This window comes from Triticum dicoccoides, chromosome 1A (assembly GCF_002162155.2).
Source record: "Triticum dicoccoides isolate Atlit2015 ecotype Zavitan chromosome 1A, WEW_v2.0, whole genome shotgun sequence".
Lineage (NCBI taxonomy): Eukaryota > Viridiplantae > Streptophyta > Magnoliopsida > Poales > Poaceae > Triticum > Triticum dicoccoides.
The window spans coordinates 557,843,601-557,862,578 of NC_041380.1; positions in this window are offsets into that span (position 1 = coordinate 557,843,601).

Here is an 18,978-nt window from a genome sequence, read left to right on the forward strand (position 1 = left end):
TCTAACCCGAGCTCAAATGCATTCTGGCAAACAGTAAAAAAAAATAGTAGACAAATCCAAAAAAATCTGATTTTTTTATGATAGACTTTGACAAATGTTTTGCACGATTAACAAATTTTAAGCACAAAATGACATTTGTGAAAGTCATGGGAAAAATTAGTACTCTAAAATGTTTTGAAAACAAGCATTTTTGGAGCATCAATTTCTTTTTCTTTGCCATGACTTCCACATATATCATTTCGTGTTGATATTTTGCAAGCATACAAAACATTTTGTCAAAGTTTACCAAAAAATCAGAATTATTTTCTGAATTTTTTACTATTATTTTGGATTTTACTTTTCAACAGGGTGCATTTGAGATCAGAAGCAGATATTACACGTCCGTTCAAGACACACAATTATGATGTGTCCATCAGTATGATTGGGGAGATCATTTGATGGGATGGAAATGCAGTAGAGCTATAGCCGGCCTTTTCGAAAACAAAAGAGTGGAGGCATGGCCTATTGGCCGACTCCACCAAACATCGTCCAAATATCAACTCCTGAGATGATTCTTTTCATTGCCATTAGAGCATCTAGCCGGGCGCACCAAACCCCTCTTGTATGCCCGGGAAGACGGCCCGGTCGTCATTGACCAATCCAAAAAACCAACTCACACGGATGCCTCATACCGGCCTCCAACGTCCGGGTTGACGGGCATCCCTCATATCCAGTGTAAATATGTGGCGGTTATGGAGAGTCCCATACGTGTCTGTAACATCGGACCAGACATGCCAAACCCACCTCAAATTGCACCAATCTGTAAGTGCATTTAGTGCCACCGTACCCCTAGTTGGTTTTGGAGTATTGACGACAAACTTGGTTGAGGGACTAATGTGTTTGTGAGAATTGCAGGATAACACAGGTAGTACTCCCTCATTGATTCGGTTTAGCTACAAGAGATGACCCCTAAAAATGTGTGAAGACATTAAAGACAATGGTGGTTCATGAAGACATTCACGATGAAGATTATGACTTATGAAGACATTCACTTCAAGACTATGGAGTGCGAAGACATAGTTGTTTCGTAGTTTTCTTTTCTTCTTTGTTGAGTCCAACTGACAAAATGGCAGACCCTTTTTTTGTGATTGTTTTGTAGGCAAAATGATGGATTCAGATGGTTCGTCGGATGGGGAGTATTAACCGACAGAGCTTGATGAATTAATTCAGAAGGAGTTCTTCGAGATCGTCAGGTGCATGCACAACTACTCAGTGATTGTGTGGAGCATATGTGGACCTACAATGATAACCAAATAGCTAATGTTTGATTATGCATTTGAATAAATTTTATGTTCGAACTTTGTATTTTTGGCTACCAACAAATGTTTTTTTAGTGTGATGTCGTGGATTTGTCACGACAGATATCCTCGTGAAAAGGACTTAATCATGAGGCCAATGCATCTATGTGATAGCTTGAGAGGGGATGAATGGGATGAGAGATGCGAGGTTTTTTACCCAGGTTCGGCCCCTCACGGTGGAGGTAAAAGCCTACATCCTGCTTCATTGATATTGATGAAGATGATCACGATATAGGGGTGCTCTATTTCGAGAGCTCTTGACTTGTCTGTCTATCTAGACTTGTCCAACTTGTTCCTCTTGGGGTGCCCCGTCTCTTCTTATATAAGTTGAAGGGGCGGGTTACATGACTAGTCCTAGTAGAATTAGGATTACTCTATTAAAAGTATAGTCCTTGTCTTGCTTCCTTTGTAGGAGAATGTTTCTGATGCCTTTCATCTTAAGCCGGCCCACCATAACATAAGTCGGCCTCCTCACGAGCCGCTTTCTGGATCGTTGGGTCTTGTCAATCGTCTGACCTGCCTACCGGGTTATTAATGAGCCGCCGAGGTTCGGGCGGGTCCCCAGTGAGTCGCCAAGTATAAGCTGGATCGCTGGTGAGTCGCCAAGTCCGGCCGGGTCATACCGCGGGGTATATCCCCGACATTAGCCCCCTTTTTAATTTGGATATCCATGTTAAACTGATCCTGCAAAATAAACACAAGAACAAATTTGATAGATTGTGCTCCAAGTTAAAAGTTCTTGTAAGCCGACACCTGATCATCCTTAAGTCCTTGTCATTTCCTTCTTCTGGAAAATCCGGGTCAATAGATCAGCTTTATAATCAATTTGCTGACATTGGTTTCTCACAGAAATATTGTGAAGAATAATTCATTTGATTCAGCTCCCAATGCTTAAAAAATATTGGTCTTGAAATACTCATCTGAGTTTCAGCCGGCTTGAAGATGTAGAACTTGTCGGTTTATCATTGCAAAATTGCCAGTTTGTAAATATTGATGGCACTGGGTCATAACTGTTGCTAACATCAAGTTTGAAGATGTACCTCTTTTATATGCATATCACTTGTAGCCCCCAAGTCTTAAGAAGGGTGCCTTGTGACAGCTTAAGACTTGCTTCAATATCAATGTTGCAACCTTGAAGAAATCCGGGTTTGTTCATCTCAGTCACTAGTCATAAACTGAATATTCCACATATGTAGCCCCCAAGTGCCGGGTTGTCATGCTTGCAGCAACCTGCGAGTTGTAATTGCCTTATGCTCATAAAAACTTCAACCAGTGTAGTCCCCAAGGACCGGGTCATTATGCAACGATGAGCAGGGACTTTGTAGATATGATCATATAGACTTGAACAACAACGTGTCCCTTTTGGGGTGCCCGCCCCTCCTTATATAAGTTGAAGGGGCGGGGTACATGACTAGTCCTAGTAGGATTAGGATTACTTTATAAAAAGAAGAGTCCTAGTCTTGCTTCCTTTTTAGGAGAATGTTCCTTATGCCTTTCATCTTAAGCCGGCCCACCATAACATAAGCCGACCTCCTCACGAGCCGCTTTCTGGGCCGTTGGGTCTTGTCGATCGTCTGACCCGCCTGCCGGGTTATTAATGAGCCGCCGAGGTTCGGGCGGGTCTCCAGTGAGTCGCCAAGTATAAGCCGGGTCGCTGGTGAGTCGCCAAGTCCAGACGGGTCATACGCAGGGTATATCCCCGACATGTGATATTCACAGGTATAATGGGCGTGCATGGATTTGCTTTTATTGAGGGTTTGCATTTGATGAGTGTGGCCGCCCGACATCCAATATGAGGAGACGTCCGCGGGCTATGCTCTTAGGAGGACGCCCTACATTGATTGACCGGTCTCTCCTATCTCTTGAGCACTTGCGTTGGTTTTTGATACGTCTCCAACGTATCTATAATTTTTTATTGTTCCATGCTATTATATTATCAACCTTGGATGTTTTATATGCATTTATATGCTATTTTATATGATTTTTGGGCCTAACCTAATAACCTAGAGCCCAGTGCCAGTTTCTGTTTTTTCCTTATTTTAGAGTATCGCAAAAAAGGAAAATCAAACGGAGTCCAATTGACCTGAAACTTCACGGAACTTATTTTTGGAAGGAAAGCAACCCGGGAGACTTGGAGTCCACGTAAAGGAAGCTACGAGGAAGCCACGAGGCAGGGGGGCGCGCCCACCCCCTGGCACGCCCTCCACCCTCGTGGGCCCCTCGTGGCTCCCCTGACGTACTTCTTCCGCCTATATATCTCCATATACCCTAAAACGATCGGGGAGCACAATAGATTGGGAGTTCCGCCGCCAGAAGCCTTCGTAGCCACCGAAAGCCAATCTAGACCCGTTCCGGCACCCTGCCGGAGGGGGAATCCTTCTCCGGCGGCCATCTTCATCATCCCGGTGCTCTCCATGACGAGGAGGGAGTAGTTCTCCCTCGGGGCTGAGGGTATGTACCAGTAGCTATGTGTTTGATCTCTCTCTCTCCTGTTCTTGAGGTGATACGATTTTGATGTATCGCGAGCTTTGCTATTATAGTTGGATCCTATGATGTTTCCCTCCCTCTACTCTCTTGTAATGGATTGAGTTTTCCCCTTGAAGTAATCTTATCGGATTGAGTCTTTAAAGATTTGAAAACACTTGATGTATGTCTTGCCGTGCGTATCTGTGGTGACAATGGGATATCACGTGATTCACTTGATGTATGTTTTGGTGATCAACTTGCGGGTTCCGCCCATGAACCTATGCATAGGGGTTGGCACATGTTTTCATCGTGATTATCCGGTAGAAACTTTGAGGCACTCTTTGAGGTTCCATGTGTTGGTTGAATAGATGAATCTGAGATTGTGTGATGCATATCGTATAATCATACCCACGGATACTTAAGGTGACATTGGAGTATCTAGGTGACATTAGGGTTTTGGTTGATCTGTGTCTTAAGGGTTACTCTAGTACGAACTCTAGGGCTGTTTGTGACACTTATAGGAATAGCCCATCGGATTGATTGGAAAGAATAACTTTGAGGTGGTTTCGTACCCTACCATAATCTCTTCGTTTGTTCTCCACTATTAGTGACTTTGGAGTGACTCTTTGTTGCATGTTGAGGGATAGTTATGTGATCCAGTTATGTTATTATTGTTGAGAGGACTTGCACAAGTGAAAGTATGAACCCTCGGCCTTATTTCCTATCATTGCAATACCGTTTATGCTCACTTTTATCATTAGTTACCTTGCTGTTTTTATATTTTCAGATTACAAAAACTATTATCTACTATCCATATTGCACTTGTATCACCATCTATTCGCCGAACTAGTGCACCTATACAATTTACCATTGTATTGGGTGTGTTGGGGACACAAGAGACTCTTTGTTATTTGGTTGCAGGGTTGCTTGAGAGAAACCATCTTCATCCTACGCCTCCTATAGATTGATAAACCTTAGGTCATCCACTTGAGGGAAATTTTCTATTGTCCTACAAACCTCTGCACTTGGAGGCCCAACAACGTCTACAAGAAGAAGGTTGTGTAGTAGACATCAAGCTCTTTTCTGGCGCCATTGCCGGGGAGGTGAGTGCTTGAAGGTATATCTTTAGATCTTGCAATCGAGTCTTTTAGTTTCTTGTTTTAGCACTACTTTAGTTTATAAAAAGAAAATTAAAAAAATGGAATTGAGTCTACCTCATACGCTTCATCTTTTTAATATCTTTCGTGAGTATGATGGGAAGGAAAGTTGTGCCAAAGTGTTAGAAGAAGAATGCATTAAAATGTTTGGCACTAAATCTTTGAATGATGAGCATGGTTGCAATGTTGTTAGTATGAACTCCTTGAATATCCATGGTACTAATGATGATTGCACTAGTTATGATGAAAATGTCTCCTATAAACATGTCAATTTTTGTGCAGTGCATTGGATTTGTAAGTACACACCAAATAGGGAAGATAGATATTGCAAGAGGCATAAATATTTAGAAACTAAATCGTTGCAAGAAAGGCTAGATGATTGTGCTGAAAATTTAAATTTTCTCGGCCATACTTGTGAGCTTTGCAATGAACGTGGTCATTTAACCATCCGATGCAAATTGTTTCATGATCTATCGTGTCCAAAAATTGTGATGAGTTGATTTCCCTTGCACATTATAATGAAATTAGCTTGCTTATGGGTTGCGAAGAAATGAAACATATAACTGGAGATCTTCCAGAATTTTCCCGTTATAAACTGCTTGGCTTCGATCTAGAGGAAATTTATATGTATTGTGTGGTAAATTGCATTGAAAATCCTTATATTGCCAATTACATAAAGAAAAGAAAACAAATAGAGGATGAAGAGAATACTAACGAAAGGGAAGAGACTTCCCAATACCCTTCTATTATTTCTTATGATGAATCAGGTAACAAGGTGGAGCCTCCTATTCAACCAATCTCATTAATAAGGAGCTCCAAAAAGAGGATTGAACCCACACATGATGTGGTGAAGAATAAGAAAAGAAAAAGGAAGAGAGGTAAAAAGATATCTCTCCCAAATAATGATGCTCATATTACTATTATGCCTCATGAAAATATAATTGTGGAAGATAATGATACTTCTTATGATCTTGAAAATCTTTTTGGCACTTGCTTGGAATAATATGATAATTGCTATACTATTGGTGTTATCCATACTATTAATGATGAGAGTGATTATGCTTATGGTATGAAAAGGCCCAAGCTTGGGGATGCTATGTTTGATAAAGATGATGTTTTTGATAATATATTTGCTGCAATTAATGTTTGTCCCAAGCTTGGGGAAGCTATGTTTAATGACAATATTTTTAGTCTCCCAAGTTTTGACATGCAAATTTATAATGATGATAGCATGCCTCCTACCTATGATGATTATTGCGATGATACTTATGCTATAAAAAGTAGTGATTATATTTATGGAACTTGTCATGATTATGATTAACCTTTTTCTGAACATTACTCTTTTAATGTGGAAACAATTTATAGTATTCGAGTCTCTTATGATACTCCCACTATTCCGAATGAGAAGAATCTTGCTTATGTGGAGAGTAATAAAAATTCTATGCTTGTAGATCATGAAAAGAATGCTTTAGGTGTTGGTTATATTGTTGAATTCATTCATGATGCTACTGAAAATTATTATGAGGGAGGAATATATGCTTGTATGAATTGCAATAATATCAAGTTTCCTCTCTATGTGCTTAAAGTTTTAAAGTTATGTTTGTTTTGCCTTCCTATGCTAGTTGATTATTGTTCCCATAAGTTGTTTGATCACAAAATCCCTATGCATAGAAAGTGGGTTATACTTAAATGTGTTAGTCATATTCTTCATGATGCTCTCTTTATGTTTCAATTCTTATCCTTTATGTGAGCATCATTGAAATCATCGTGCCTAGCTAGGGGCGTTAAACGATAGCGCTTGTTGGGAGGCAACCCAATTTTATTTTTGTTCCTTGCTTTTTGTTCCTGTTTAGTAATAAATAATTCATCTGGCCTCTGTTTAGATGTGGTTTTATATGTTTAATTAGTGTTTGTGCCAAGTAGAACCGTTGGAAAGACTTGGGGAAAGTCTTGTTGATCTTGCTGTAAAAAACAGAAACTTTAGCGCTCACGAAAATTGCTGCCATTTTTATTGGAGAGTGATATTTATTTAATTCTTTTTTCAGATGATTAATAGATAAATTCCTAACATACAGAAATTTATTTGATAATTTTATGAGTTCCATAAGTATACATTTGATCCAGATTACTACAGACTTTTCTGTTTTTGACAGATTCTGTTTTTCGTGTGTTGTTTGCTTATTTTGATGAATCTATGGCTAGTAATAGAGTTTATGAACCATAGAAAAGTTAGAATACAGTAGGTTTAACACGAATATAAATAAAGAATGAGTTCATTACAGTACCTTGAAGTGGTGATTTATTTTCTTATACTAACGGAGCTTACGAGTTTTCTGTTAAGTTTTGTGTTGTGAAGTTTTCACGTTTTGGGTAAAGATTCGATGGATCATGGAATAAGGAGTGGCAAGAGTCTACGCTTGGGGATGTCCAAGGCACCCCAAGGTAATATTCAAGGATAACCAAGAGCCTAATTTTGGGGATGCCCTGAAAGGCATCCCCTCATTCCTCTTCGTTCATCGGTAACTTTACTTGGAGCTATTTTTTTATTCACCACATGATATGTGTTTTGCTTGGAGCGTCAATTTATTTTGTTAGGATTTGCTTGCTGTTATTTAGAACAATGTTTTGCATATTTTATTTCAATAAAAGTGGCATTGATAGCCTTTACTATGCCTATTTTACAAGTCCACATGTTGCTGTTTGAAAACAGAAAGTTTACCGCTGTTGCAATAATTCCCTAGAAAAGTCAGAGTGTGATAAAATGTTGAAACCTTTTGAATATTAAGATATGATAAATTTACTACAGTGGGAATTTTCTTTCATAATTTTTGGAGTTAGGGAAGTATGGATCTTGCTGCACTCTTTGCAGACTGTCCTGTTTAGGCAGATTGCTGTTATGTTTGCATTGTTTGCATATGTTTGCTTCTTTAATGATTCTATTTGAGGATAGGACTATTAAATATGCAGAGGCATTTAGTATGCAATGTTGAATAATAATTTTAGTGATTTGCTACAGTAGAGTATGATAAGGTTTTGGCAATGGATTATACTAACTTATCTCACGAGTCCTTGTTGAGTTTTGTGTGGATGAAAGCTTTTGAGATTTAGAGAGACTGTGATATGAGAGGAATTAAGGAGACACAGAAGCTCAAGCTTGGGGATGCCCAAGGCATCCCAATATAATATTTCAAGAAGTCTCAAGCGTCTAAGCTTGGGGATGCCCCGGTTGGCATCCCACTTTTCTTCTTCAACAACTATCGGTTAGTTTCGGTTGATCCTAAGTTTTTGCTTCTTCACATGATGTTTGCCATTCTTAGAATGCTATTTTATTTAGTTTTGCTTTCTGTTTGAATAAAATACCAAGACCTGAAATTATTAAATGTTAGAGAGTCTTCATATAGTTGCATAATTGTTCGACTACTCATTGATCTTCACTTATATCTTTCGGAGTAGTTTGTCATTTGCTCTAGTGCTTCACTTATATCTTTTTAGAGAACGGTGGTGGTTTTATTTTATAGAAATAATTGATCTCTCATGCTTCACTTATATTATTTTGAGAGCCTTTCAGAACAGCATGGTAATTTGCTTTGGTTATGAAACTAGTCCTAATATGATGGGCATCCAAGAGGGATATAATAAAAACTTCCATATAAAGTGTATTGAATACTATGAGAAGTTTGATACTTGATGATTGTTTTGACATATGAAGATGGTGATATTAGAATCATACTAGTTGAGTAGTTGTGAATTTGAGAAATACTTGTGTTGAAGTTTGTGATTCCCGTAGCATGCATGTATGGTGAACCGTTATGTGATGAAGTCGGAGCATGATTTATTTATTGATTGTCTTCCTTATGAGTGGTGGTCTAGGACGAGCGATGGTATTTTCCTACCAATATATCCCCCTACGAGCATGCACGTAGTACTTTGTTTCGATAACTAATAGATTTTTGCAATAAGTATCTGAGTTATTTATGACTAATGTTGAGTCCATGGATTATACACACTCTCACCCTTCCACCATTGCTAGGCTCTCTAGTACCGCGCAACTTTCGTCGGTACCATAAACCCACCATATATCTATCATGGCATTTCCATAGCCATTCCGAGATATATTGCCATGCAACCTTCCACCGTTCCGTTTATTATGACACGCTCAATCATTGTCATATTGCTTTGCATGATCATGCAGTTGACATCGTATTTGTGGCAAAGCCACCGTTCATAATTCTTTCATACGTGTCACTCATGCATCATTGCACATCCCGGTACACCGCCAGAGGCATTCATATAGAGTCATATTTTGTTCTAAGTATCGAGTTGTAATTCTTGAGTTGTAAGAAAATAAAAGTGTGATGATCATCATTATTAGAGCATTGTCCAAGTGAGGAAAGGATGATGGAGATTATGATTCCCCCACAAGTCGGGATGAGACTCCATACGGAAATAAAAAAATAAAAGAGACCAAAGAAGCCCAAATAAAAAAAAGAAAAGAGGCCATAAAAAAGAAAAGGCCCAAATAAAAAAAAATGAGAGAAAAAGAGAGAAGGGGCAATGCTACTATCCTTTTGCCACACTTGTGCTTCAAAGTAGCACCATGATCTTCATGATAGAGAGTCTCCTATGTCGTCACTTTCATATACTAGTGGGAATCTTTCATTATAGAACTTGGATTGTATATTCCAATGATGGGCTTTGAGGGAGTCCTGGATTAGGGGGTCTCCGGACAGCCGGACTATATCCTTTGGCTGGACTGTTGGACTATGAAGATACAAGATTGAAGACTTCGTCCCGTGTCCGGATGTGACTCTACTTGGCGTGGAAGGCAAGCTAGGCAATACAGATATGTGTATCTCCTCCTTTGTAACCGACCTTGTGTAACCCTAGCCCCCTCCGGTGTCTATATAAACCGGAGGGTTTTAGTCCGTAGGACAACATATAATCATACCATAGGCTAGCTTCTAGGGTTTAGCCTCTCCGATCTCGTGGTAGATCAACTCTTGTACTACTCATATTATCAAGAATAATCAAGCAGGACGTAGGGTTTTACCTACATCAAGAGGGCCCGAACCTGGGTAAAACATCGTGTCCCCTGCCTCCCGTTACCATCCGCCTTAGACGCATAGTTCGGGACCCCCTACCTGAGATCCGCCGGTTTTGACACCGACATTGGTGCTTTCATTGAGAGTTCCTCTATGTCGTCGCCGTTAGGCTTGATGGCTCCTTCGATCATCGATAGCGATGCAGTCCAGGGTGAGACTTTTCTCCCCGGACAGATCTTTGTGTTCAGCAGCTTCACACTGCGGGCCAACTCACTTGTCCATCTGGAGCAGATCGAGAGTTACACCCCTAGCCACCAGGTCAGGTTTGGAAGCTTAAACTACACGGCCGATGTCCGCGGAGACTTGATCTTCGACGAATTCGAGCCCCTGCCTTGTGCACCACACGGTCACGATGAGTATGATTTAGCTCTACCATTAGACAGTGTTCAGGAGATCGCATCGGCAACCGCTCCGACCCTCAGTTCAGAACCAGCTGCGCCATCCATGGACGGGTGGATAGACCCCGCCACGGAGGCCGCACTCTCATCGGCGATTGAGCCGAGTATCGACCTTACCCTTCACGAGAGCCGTGACGCCGAACTACCGGATTCCTCCCCGGCGACGGACTCCCAACCGCCTACGCCCGTGCCTATCGAATCTGATTGGGCGCCGATCATGGAGTTTACCTCCGTGGATATCTTTCAGCACTCGCCCTTCGGTGACATACTGAACTCATTAAGGTCTCTCTCCTTGTCAGGAGAATCCTGCCCGAACTATGTCCAGTAGGATTGGGATGCAAATGACGAAGAAATTCGCCGCCCACCCACCACCCACTTAGTAGCCACCGTCGACGACTTAATCGACATGCTCGACATCGACTCCAAAGACATCGACGGTATGTACGATGATGCGGGAGACGAAGAGGAACCACTACCCACAGGGCACTAGACAGCCACCTCATCATTTGATATAAACATGGTGGACACACCCAAAGAAGGCAATGGCGACGAGACAGCAGAGGATGACCCCTCCAAGAAGCAACCCAAGCGCCCACATTAGCGGCTCCGCTCTAAGTCTCGCCAAAGCAAAAGCGGTGACACCGGCATAGGAGATAATACCACTCCGGATAGTGCCGAAGACGACAACAATCCCCTCCAGCAAGATTTAGGGCAGGAGGATGGAGAAGCCAGCCCTCCCAAGAGAGCGGCAGATGGAGAGGCGGAGGATGATAATTACATGCCTCCCTCCGAAGATGAGGCAAGCCTCGACGATGACAAATTCGTCATGCCTGAGGATCCCGTCGAACAAGAGCGCTTCAAGCGTCGGCTTATAGCCACGGCAAATAGCCTTAAGAAAAAGCAACAACAACTTCAAGCTGATCAAGATTTGCTAGCTGACAGATGGACCGAAGTCCTTGCGACCAAGGAATATAAACTCGAACGCCCCTCCAAGAGTTACCCAAAGCGTAGGTTGCTACCCCGACTGGAGGAGGAAGCACTCAAACCTACATCTCCAGCATATGATGCGGCTGACTGGCTACCTCGTGGCCGCGACAGAGAGGCATTTCAGCCAAAAACTCAGCCCGCACCCCGACGCCACTCAAATAAAAATGACAAGGCACGGGGAAACTTGCCAAACCTGCAAGACGTATTGGAGGACAAAGCAAAACATGCAAGATCGATCTACGGATCACGAGGGCGCGCCACTATGCGAGACGATAACCGTCACGCCGGATACAGTAAAAATAAATCCGGCCGGGCCGAACACAGCTGGTAAGACTCATTTGAGTTGCGTCACGATATAGCCCAGTACAGAGGCGCCGCACACCCCCTATGCTTCACAGACGAAGTAATGGATCACCAAATCCCAGAGGGTTTCAAACCCGTAAATATCGAATCATACGACGGCACAACAGATCCTGCAGTATGGATCGAGGATTTCCTCCTGCACATCCACATGGCCCGCGGTGATGACCTACACGCCATCAAATACCTCCCACTCAAGCTCAAAGGACCAGCTCGGCATTGGCTCAACAGCTTGCCAGCAGAGTCCATTGGCTGTTGGGAAGATCTGGAAGCCGCATTCCTCGACAACTTCCAGGGCACTTATGTGTGACCGCCAGATGCCGATGACTTGAACCACATAATTCAACAGCCAGAGGAATCGGCCAGGAAATTCTGGACACGGTTCCTAACAAAGAAGAATCAAATCGTCAACTGTCCGGATGCAGAGGCCCTAGCAGCTTTTAAGCATAACATCCGCGACGAGTGGCTCGCCCGGCACCTTGGCCAGGAAAAGCCGAAATCTATGGCAGCCCTCACGACACTCATGACCCGCTTTTGTGCGAGAGAAGATAGCTGGCTGGCTCGCAGCAATAACATATCAAAGAACCACGGTACTTCGGATACTAAGGATGGCAATGGCAGGTCACGTCACAACAAACACAAGCGCCGCATTAACAGCGACAATACAGAGGATACGGAAGTCAATGCCGGATTCAAAGGCTCTAAAGCCGGTCAGCAGAAAAAACCATTTAAAAGAAGCACTCCGGGCCCGTCCAGTTTGGACCGTATACTCGATCGCTCGTGTCAAATACACGGCACCCCTGTCAAGCCAGCCAACCACACCAACAGGGATTGTTGGGTGTTCAAGCAGGCTGGCAAGTTAAATGCCAAAAACAAAGATAAGGGGTTGCATAGCAATGACGAGGAGGAGCCCCGGCAGCCGAACACCGGAGGACAGAAGAGGTTCCCCCCACAAGTGCGGATGGTGAACATGAGATACGCAACCCACATCCCCAAGAGGGAGCGGAAGCGTGCGCTAAGGGACGTATATGCGTTGGAGCCAGTCGCCCCAAAGTTCAACCCATGGTCCTCTTGCCCGATCACCTTCGATCGTAGGGACCACCCCACTAGTATCCGTCATGGCAGATTCGCCGCACTGGTCCTAGACCCAATCATTTACGGATTGCACCTCACTCGAGTCTTTATGGATGGCGGCAGCAGCCTGAACCTGCTTTATCAGGACACAATGCGCAAAATGGGTATAGACCCCTCAAGGATCAAACCCACAAAAACGACCTTCAAAGGCGTCATACCAGGTGTAGAGGCCCATTGCACAGGCACAGTGACACTGGAAGTGGTCTTCGGATCCCCGGGTAACTTCCGAAGCGAGGAATTAATCTTCGATATAGTCCCATTCCGCAGTGGCTATCATGCACTGCTCGGGCGAACCACATTTGCGAGATTCAATGCGGTACCGCATTATGCATACCTCAAGCTCAAGATGCCAGGACCTCGGGGGGTCATCACAGTTAATGGAAACACAGAGCGCTCCCTCCGCACGGAGGAGCACACTGCGACCCTCGCAGCAGAAGCGCAAAGCAGCCTCTTAAGGCAATCCACTAGTTCGGCGATTAAGGACCCGGACACCTTCAAGCACGCCCGGAGTAATCGGCAGCAAGACCGCCTGGCACGTTCCGAGCTCGCATAGCAATGTGGCCCCCACCCCAGTACCAGCCAAACGGCGAAATCCGTGCCACGCGTACATAATTACGCATTGAAAATACCATGGGCACAGGTGGGGAGGGGGGTGTCGTGGTTCTAAGCCTGACAGTAGAGTGGGGGGTAGGTATGGAGAGGCAAGGTCCTAGCTATGGAGAGGTTGTAAACACAAGGGATGTACGAGTTCAGGCCCTTCTCGGAAGAAGTAATAGCCCTACGTCTCGGAGCCCGGAGGCGGTCGAGTGGATTATGAGTATATGAGATACAAGGTGCCGAACCCTTCTGCCTGTGGAGGGGGGTGGCTTATATAGAGTGCGCCAGGACCCCAGCCAGCCCACATAGGAGAGGGTTTAAGGTGAGTTAAGTCTGGGGCGTTACTGGTAACGCCCCACATAAAGTGCCTTTACTATCATAAAGTCTACTTGATTACAGGCCGTTGCAGTGCAGAGTGCCTCTTGACCTCCTGGTGGTCGAGTGAGTCTTCGTGGTCGAGTCCTTCAAGTCAGTCGAGTGTGTCCCTCGCTGGTCGACTGGAAGGCGACTTCTTCTATGGGTGTCCTTGGGTAAGGTACTTAGATCAGGTCCATGACCCTACCCTAGGTACATAACCCCATCATTAGCCCCCGAATGGATTGAGGCTTCGAGTGAGGAAGGAGTTGATGTCGTTTCCGATTAACCTTTGCGCTCTGGTCGTGCGTTGTCCTGGACCAAAGAATCTCTTCGTCGACAGTGAGCAACTTGTCTTCAGTCGACTCGATCCATTCTATTCTTGCGTCGAGTGATCTTTCGGGCTTCGATGATCTCCGAGCGACGGATCGCCGGAAACCCCGTGTCTGACAGACTGATCTGTTGTTCGCGGATTCCGCGGGATGCGAAATTTGGGGACGCACGCGAAGCGGAGCGGACCGCGGCGTTCGGATGGGACGGGACATAGACGCCTCGATCTCCGTGCCGCTTTTTTCGCCACGTATCCCGTCTGCATAACTGTTCCTGATATGATTAGATCGACCGGGCCCACCTGTCATCCACTCGGAAGGGACCTTATAAATGCGCCCGGCGAGGATTTCTGTACTGTGCCTCAGTCATTCTCTCTCTCTCTCTCTCTGCTTCCTTCTTCCCCGCCCAGCGTGCTCGCTCTCGCCCCCGCACCACTTTCCTTCGCGCATCTCGCCGGCAACCATGGCCAAGGAGAAGACGGCGGCGCTGGAACGTGCGAAGAAGGCGTCGGCGTCGGAGAAGGCAAAGGGGAGATCCACCAGCCGCGGCGGGTCCTCGTCCAGATCCCGCCTGCCGAAGGGCTGGGTCCAAGGAGACTGGATCCAGTCGACCATCACAGAGAATGACCTCCTCGACATGGCCAACGAGGGCTTGATCCCTCATGGAGCTGCGAGGCTTCCGGGGAAGGAGTGGCAGCCCCAGCCAGAAGAGGGTGAGTGTGTGCTCTTGGCCACCCATGTTGATCGTGGATTTTCCTTGCCGCCGAGTGTTTTCTTTCGTGGCTTCTTGAATTTCTTTGGAGCGCAGCTCCACCACTTTACCCCAAACTCTATTGCCTATCTTGCCGCGTTCGTGTCCATGTGTGAGGGTTTCCTGGGCTGTCGGCCGCACTGGGGTTTGTTCAAGCATATATTCACGTGTCGCTCTCAGACCGTGAAGAAGGCGAGCCCAGGTGATGAGAAAACCCGAGTTGTCCAAATGTGTGGGGGTCTGGGGATCCAGGTGAGGAATAAGATCACCTTCCCGCCCATGACCTTTCCCGAGTCCGTCAGAGGCTGGCAGTCGACTTGGTTCTACTGCCAGGTCCAGTCGACGCCAGGGCAGTCGAGTGGACTCCCTCCGTTTACCATGGACCGAGTGAACAAGCCCTCCACCCTGAAGTTGATTCCGGAGGAGAAAGCTGACGTGAAGATGTTGATGGAGTGCGTGGTGCAGTTGGTTCGGGAGGGAGTGATGGGCATGGATCTCCTGGAGGTCTTCCTTAGGCGTTGCATCCAGCCCCTTCAGTTCCGGAGCCACTGCATGTGGTTGTACTGTGGGACTGAAGACGAGACTAGAGTCCATCCAGAAGCAGTCGACGACGTCACTCTAGAAAGATGGATGGTAGCCGTTACCGGTAATAAGGATAACCCACGTGGAGCCAGAAGGATTCCTCCACTCGACCACAACAGCGATCCAAACAAGGTACACTTGCTCTGCCCTCCACTGTGTTCTTGTCGCATTCATTTCCGTTTATCCTGCCGACTGGTCGACTGATCCTTGTCTTGATATCTTCTAGGCTCTCACCGAGCTGTACTCGATGCCCAATGGGGCACAAGCTCCGACTGAGGAGGGTGAGGCGAGCGGGGGCGAGAGCCAGGAAGAGGAGGAATGGGACTCGGACGTTGCAGAGGATGACGACGACGATGATGATGACGATGGCGATGACGACGACGTTGAGGACGAGGAAGAAGAGGAGGAGGAGGTCGTACCACCGCGCTCAGAAAGGCGGTCGAAGCTTGTCCACGACCCTTCGTCTGAACGTGGCAAGGGGGTTGCGACCGTTGTTCAGTCGACCAAGCGCCCTCAGACCATCTCTCCGGTGCCGACTGAAAAGGCGCCGAAGCAGCCCAGGGCGGCCTCGTCGAAGCCGATCAAGCTCTTGCCGAAGATGAAGGTGTCCATCCCCACCATATCAGGGTAATCGTGCTGCTTAAGTCTTCTTATTTTGTGTGAACTTTGTCTCTGGTCGACGCTGAAGTTAGTCGACTGATCCTTTGGAGTTGCAGTGCTGCTACTTCTGAAACCTCAGCCCGGGCTGATGACCACGAGATGGAGGACGCAGCAACTTCGAACCCAGGTACTGTATTCTTAACGCCGTTCTTAGTCGACTGACTCGCGATCTCTGATCCTGATTCTTCTCCGTAGCTCCACCCAATACTGTTATCAATCTCCCTGATGATGATGAGGATGAAGAACCACTGAAGCGCAGGAGGAGTAGGAAAGCGCCCGCCAGTAAGGTGCCCCAGGACGTGACGGCGCCTGAGATTCTGATTGCGGAGGAAGAGAACACCATTCGACACACGGTGTCCTTCGCAAATCCATTGACGAGTGCTCAGCAGCCCTCCCTCTTCACGACGCACCACGTCCCAGAGGACCAAGCTGGCGCGGCGAAGGAGGCAATACGCCAGGCGGGAATCATGATGGAGCAGCTGAAGACCATCCGGGATGCGAGCCAGGCGGCTTATGACGCCAGTTCTGCCCTCCAAAGCAAGTTCAGGTCAGTCGACCACTGTTTGTTCTGTTGGATATGCTACCAAAAACTTTTCCTTTCCGAAATTTATAGTAGTCACCCAGTGGGTGTGTCGATTAAACTCCGTGTTAGCGGGGGCACGCTGAGTGCACCCGCTGGGTGTAGTCCCCAAGGCTAAGGTCGACTGCTGGCAGTCGGCCTTAGGCTTTATGCTGTCAATCTTTCTGTCAGTCGACTATGTCGACTGGATTTCACAAACCGGTGGGGGCACGCTGAGTGCACCCACTGGGTGTAGTCCCCGAGACTGTAGTCGACTGCTTGCAGTTGATTACAGTCTTAAAGAATACATCTCCCTTCTTTTTTTTTTGAGGTCGACTGGTCGACTTTGTCTTCAACAGAATTAGTGGGGGCACGCTGAGTGCACCCACTGGGTGTAGTCCCCGAGACTACGGTCGAATGCTTGTATTCGGCTGTAGTCTTAGAAACGTATGTTTTTTCCTTTTTCACTCGGAAGTGAATTATATTTGACATTTAGTCGATTGGTTCTTCGCAGAACTCCTGTGATCTTGTGGCTCGCTACTCTGAGCTGGAAAACAAGCACACTCAACTCGAGCTGAGCTTGAAGCTGGTTCAAGAGAAGCTGACGAAGGCAAAGGAGGAGACCGAAGGTATGTTTGGTGAGACCTTGACGACTGCTTTTCCCCTTGCTTGTTTCAAAATCTGACCTTGCTGTAACTTGCAGGTAAGGTAAGGGAGGCCCAACAGAAGAAAGACCTCGAACTCGCTGAGAAGATCAAGCTTGCTGACGAGAAGTTAGCTTCAGTCACCAAGCTTGAACAAGACAATACCAATCTGAAAGCTGCTCTTGGGATCGCCAACAAGGAGATCAGTCGACTAAAAACTGATAAAGCTGCCCTGACCGACCAAATCAGCAAATTGACTGGGAAGAAAACTGATCTGGAGGCCTTCCTGAGTAGTCTTGCCAAGAAGCTGTTTCTTATTCTTGAAGGTAAACCTCTATGCTTGGCAAACATTTCCAATTGTGGTTTTTCCATTCGACCATCCCCTTGACTTAGTGATCATCCTTGCAGAATTTTGTCAAAACTTTGAAGAAGAAACTAGTCGGCTGGAGCCAAACCTCGACCCCGTCAATTCTCCGGTGAACGACGAAGTTGCCATGGATGTTTTCCGACTGGAGTCTCGTGTTGCAGCTGTCGTGGACTATCTCGCAAGGCTGAAGGCCGCCACATCTCGCATCGACTCGACGCTCTGGCCTGAGGAGACACTTCAGAATGACCTTGAGTCGCTGATGGCCCGGTTGAACACGATCCCTGGTCGAGTGCAGGAATGGAAGAAGTCCTCGGCTCGGTGTGGTGCAGATGTTGCTCTGTGTCTTGCCCGAGTCCACTGTAAAGATGCACGAGAAGAGAAGCTGACGGCTCTTCGGGTGGCCAACACCAAGAAACACGACTTCAGGTCCTTTATGGAAACTTTCCTTGCAGCTGCCACTCGGATCGCCGACGGAATCGACCTTGAAGAATTCGTCGCGCCTTCCAGCCCTCCACAGGAGGGGTAAAAAACTTCTTCTGGCTCGACGCTTTAAATTTGCCTCGGTATGCCGAGTGGAATTGTAACCGATAAACCTTAACAGGCTTAACGCCTGAGCACTCTCGGTTCCTTTAGATATCGATTCAAACTTGAATTTGGTGCTTGAATATGATTGCCTTTGGCTCGAAATGTCTTTTGCAGGTTCAAAGCAAGGCGCCTTTACTGCAATCGACTTATTCTTCAGTCCACTTAGGCGAGCACTGGGCTGCAGCTAAGCCCCCGAGTGAGAGGTTTACTCTTCACTCGGCAGGATTTTTATAACTTAGGCGAGCATAGGGCTGCAGCTAATCCTCCGAGTGAAAGTCTGGCTTATCACTCGGTAGGATTTTGATAACTTAGGCGAGTGCTTCGACTGCAGCTAAGCCCCCGAGTGAGAGGGTTGCTCTTCACTCGGTAGGATTTTGATAACTTAGGCGAGTGCTTGGACTGCAGCTAAGCCCCCGAGTGAGAGGGTTGCTCTTCACTCGGTAGGATTTTGATAAACTTAGGCGAGTGCTTGGACTGCAGCTAAGCCCCCGAGTGAGAGGGTTGCTCTTCACTCGGTAGGATTTTGATAACTTAGGCGAGTGCTTGGACTGCAGCTAAGCCTCCGAGTGAGAGGGTTGCTCTTCACTTGGTAGGATTTTGATAAACTTA